General features: G+C 31.5%; 1 non-coding gene across 1 annotated transcript; it reads left to right on the top strand.

Moving 5' to 3' along the window:
* Positions 1–2,376: 2,376 nt before the first annotated feature.
* Positions 2,377–2,458, top strand: TRNAS-GCU (transfer RNA serine (anticodon GCU)). Its single transcript has one exon. It is a non-coding gene; the product is annotated as a tRNA-Ser (tRNA).
* Positions 2,459–4,773: the final 2,315 nt, after the last annotated feature.

Below are 4,773 nucleotides of genomic sequence, written 5' to 3'. Positions count from 1 at the left end.
GAATGTTTTTCTTCTTATAGGTATGCATAATGGCTGACTTCTTGTTCAATTGCTTAAATGATTTTTGACTGGAATATTTCACAGTCTAGTAGAAATATTGTTTGAAAATCTTGCATGGATCTTCTTTGAAGAAATGATAATGAAGTTTTTCTTTGAAAAGATAAAAGGTTTTCTTTGAAGAAATGAATTTTTTATAAAAGGGTTTCATTCATAAACCCTAACAGCATCGTTTCAAGGAATGGATTTTTTTGTAAAAATATAAAAGGGTTTCATTCATAAACCCTAATAGCACTATTTCTAAAAGGTTTCTAAAAGGTTGAAGATTCACTGGTTCCATTGGTTCATTTTTCATTATAAAAGGCTTATACTGGTTCTGATTCGGTGGTTTAATTGATATAAAGTTGTTTTAATTGCACATATCTTGTGGGCATTTCTAAAATGGCCCTAACTGGTTCAGTTAAAAAGGAAGAAGTAATTATTTTTGTACAAGTTACATCTCTATTTAAAGAGACTGTTGTAAACACTTGATATCGCAGTGTGATATAGTGATGTAAAAGCAGAGACACAAAATATTTTGAAATTGTGTAAGAGATCTGAAGGGTTGATTATAAACTTATCTACATGTATAGGTGTATGGTGTATTACATACAACTATATGTGTATGTAAGGTTGTAATACCATTGAAAAAGAGATAAACAAGGTTGAATCCCCGAGTAGTTGTTGATGTTGATTGTAAAGAGTTGAAGCTCAATAAAGAGTATGGGTTCATGGAGTGGTTTTTCTCCCTATGACAAATCCTTAAGAAATTTTGAAGATTTCCCACTTGGCAAAATTTGTGTCTTTATCTTTTATGAGTTCATGTTTTCTTATTCATGCATGGTGAATGATTTTTGTTTGAGTAAAATTTGAATGCATTCAGTTTATGGAATTTTAAAGTTGAAATTTGTAATTGATTAAGCAAAAACAGTGAGTTTTGATTCACCCCCCTCTTAGAACTCCAATACTTCCAACATGCCCACGGTGTTGATTGTAAAGAGTTGAAGCTCAATAAAGAGTATAGGTTCATGGAGTGGTTTTTCTCCCTATGACGAATCCTTGAGAAATTTTGAAGGTTTCCCACTCGGGAAAATTTGTGTCTTTATCTTTTGTGAGTTCATGTTTTCTTATTCATGCATGGTGAATGATTATTGTTTGAGTAAAATTTGAATGCATTCAGTTTATGGAATTTTAAAGTTGAAATTTGTAATTGATTAAGCAAAAAAAGTGAGTTCTGATTCACCCCCCTCTTAGAACTCCAATACTTCCAACATGTCCAGTGTTGATTGTAAAGAGTTGAAGTTCAATAAAGAGTACAGGTTCATGGAGTGGTTTTTTCCCTATGACAAATCCTTAAGGAATTTTGAAGGTTTCCCACTCGGCAAAATTTGTGTCTTTATCTTTTGTGAGTTCATGTTTTCTTATTCATGCATGGTGAATGATTATTGTTTGAGTAAAATTTGAATGCATTGAGTTTATGGAATTTTAAAGTTGAAATTTGTAATTGATTAAGCAAAAAAAGTGAGTTCTGATTCACCCCCCTCTTAGAACTCCAATACTTCCAACATGTCCAGTGTTGATTGTAAAGAGTTGAAGTTCAATAAAGAGTACAGGTTCATGGAGTGGTTTTTCTCCCTATGACAAATCCTTAAGGAATTTTGAAGGTTCCCACTCGGCAAAATTTGTGTCTTTATCTTTTGTGAGTTCATGTTTTCTTATTCATGCATGGTGAATGATTATTGTTTGAGTAAAATTTGAATGCATTCAGTTTATGGAATTTTAAAGTTGAAATTTGTAATTGATTAAGCAAAACCAGTGAGCTCTGATTCACCCCCCTCTTAGAACTCCAATACTTCCAACATGCCCATGGTGTAGAGGTTCTTTCCCTGCATACCCATCTTCTTATTTACCCCCATCATATTGTGTCTATTTTTCTCTCGAATTCACTAGATTTGTTGCAATCTCAACCGAGCTGTTGGGTTTAGCACAAAAGGTGCTTTGGGCCAACGCACTCTCAAAGATACTATTTTCTCTTAGTATAAGCAATGGCTTCTTGCCATTTCTCGAATGTATGAACTTTTAATATTTTAATATGTATACAAGCTTCGCCTTTTGGTACAAAATAAAAATAAAAGTTTGTATATTACCTTTTTATTGAATTTATGTCACACAAAAATTCCCCCCCTTGTTTTGGGTTTTTTGGGAAAAAACAGGGGTTTACCTTAAAAGAGGAGACGTCAATATTAAAAATCAAATGTACGATGTCATCATCTCGTGGAAGTCATATTTAATAAGATCGGGAATACCTATTATAGCTTCGTACGAGAGGACCAAACATCTGTCGCTTTGGCCGAGTGGTTAAGGCGTGTGCCTGCTAAGTACATGGGGTTTCCCCGCGAGAGTTCGAATCTCTCAGGCGACGGTGTAATTTTCCTCTGCCCTGCACAATTCCTCCTTCAGATTCAAATGTACATCAAACAAAGGCTGCACCTTTTGGGTCCCGCTGTTTATCTTCTGTTTAAGTGCACAACTAGCCTTATAAAGCAGACCCATATCTGATTCCGTCACCACATACTCCAATTTCTTCCTTGGAAGAAGAAAACAGAGTTGCCCAAATTGCAGCTGTGCTCATCTTCTTTAGGAAAATCGGAAATCTTCCTTCCTATGTAAAGCCAATCTGAACTGCAGATGAAGTGGCCTGAAAGTTCCTGCAAAATCTCTCCACATTTAAGGGCTTCAGAAAACTGCCCGGTGCTTCCATCCATCACTGCCAGATTTGCAGTGGATTGGGATTCATTTGACTGCGAAGAAATGCAAATACCCATTTTACGAAACACAGATTTTCTGAGTTTATTTTCTTTCCCAAGATTTAACAAATTTGACTTCTATTTCTGGAATCCCCACTTTTTATCAAGAGGAAGTGAGAATCAAATATGAGAAAAAATGGTCTCTTTTTTGAATCTCCGCTCCTTACATTCGGTTTTATCCTGATTGCATTGATTTCCATTCTATCCATGAAGGGTAGTTTTCTCAGTGATTTTATCAAATAGTCATCAGATTACATTTTCGCACAATAGAATCAATGAACGCTGGAAGCATTAACACCCCATCATATTCATTTTTTATACCAGTGTCAGACTTAACGATACACCATCGTCAACAAAAGCATTCAATGTGGACCGTGAAAATGGGACTGCTAATGCAATGAGTGGAGGAAGAGTATGGGTCAAGAAAGGCAGCAAAAACTCTCTTGAATTCAAAGGTGCAGCAGTGGCATACTTGCTCTATCAAGCTTTCATTTTCTAGACTGCCAAAGAAAAAGATGGAAGCTCAAGCACCCAAAACTTCTAGTATGAAAAATAGTGTGATCAAGAAGCCCGCCAGATCATTCAAAATTTTCAACTAGAGCTCCTCCTTGTGCTCATCCCGAACCACCTTGGAATCAATGCAAATACACAGACTGTAACTTTTCTCAACGGAGTTGGTCATGATATTAACTCTCACTTTTCCAGTTTTATGCTGACTGACTGAATATATACTAGCACTTGCACCAGAAGAAAGTGCAAGGGAGACGCCCATAGGTTTTTAAAAAATAAATAAATTTTGAAGAAAATCATGTTTTAGATTTAGAGATATACAATTAAATTAAAGATTATGATTTCATAGTTTGAAATTGTAACATTTATCAAAAAAATTTCTAATATTATAAGATAATAGAATAATAACAAGTAGAATATGGTTGTTAAAATGCAATGCATAAATGAAGATTTATATACTCTATTTGTTAATATAGTATATAAATCGAACATAACTACAATTAATCGAGATTTTAAAAATCTTTCAATTTCATTGATAAATTTATAATTTTAATTTTTTTAATGTGTAATAGCTAGTAAATAAAAAAATGACACAATTATTCTAATAGAAAAAACATAACTTTAAGTACAAGATAAGATAAGAAAGGTATAAAATGGAATTGATATATGTTCAATAAAATGAGAAAAGAGTGACAAAGAAAATAATAATAATAAATACTTATAGTAAACTGCATTATATTTCTATATCATTATTGTTTACATAAGAAAAAAGGAAATCTATATATAGAGACACATTTTGAGAGAGGAAACCTATATCTAATTTTACAAATATTGTAGAAATCTAGAAATCAAACTAATAGAAAATAGAAAAATGTATATATAGAAACACATTTGGTTAGAGGAAAATTCATTAGAAGAAATAAAAGTTTTTCTAAAACTATACTTCACTATAAATTAAGTTTTAGTATATTAAATAAATCAAATCCAGTGAAGTTGTTTTACCTAATTTTACAAATATTTAAAAGAAATATAGGCATGTTTCTTGTTTAAGAAATATAACAAAAGTTTAAAAATGAAATTGATATATTATAAATAAAATAAAATGGAATGAATTTAAAATTTTGAATATTTTAATTTGTAATATAGTAAATAAAAAAATGACAAAATCATTTTAATAGAAAAAGAAAATTCTATATATGAAAACACATTTTGGTAGAGGAAACCCTATATCTAATTTTAATCTATTATTTTTTAAATATGACAAAATTAATAAAGTCATTTTAGTGTTACACACTTAGTATTAATACTAAACGTAATAATTTTATGATGAATTTCTTGGATGATTTGATTAAATTGTTAATAATTATCATGATTTTTTCAACTTTAATACCTAATTTTGCATTAGTATTCAAGCATAATA

Source organism: Cupressus sempervirens, chromosome 1 (genome assembly GCF_028749045.1).
Source record: "Cupressus sempervirens isolate cs-2001-9-10 chromosome 1, ASM2874904v1, whole genome shotgun sequence".
Lineage (NCBI taxonomy): Eukaryota > Viridiplantae > Streptophyta > Pinopsida > Cupressales > Cupressaceae > Cupressus > Cupressus sempervirens.
The sequence above is the reverse complement of the archived record's forward strand: the minus strand, read 5'-3'. Positions and strand labels throughout refer to the sequence as shown.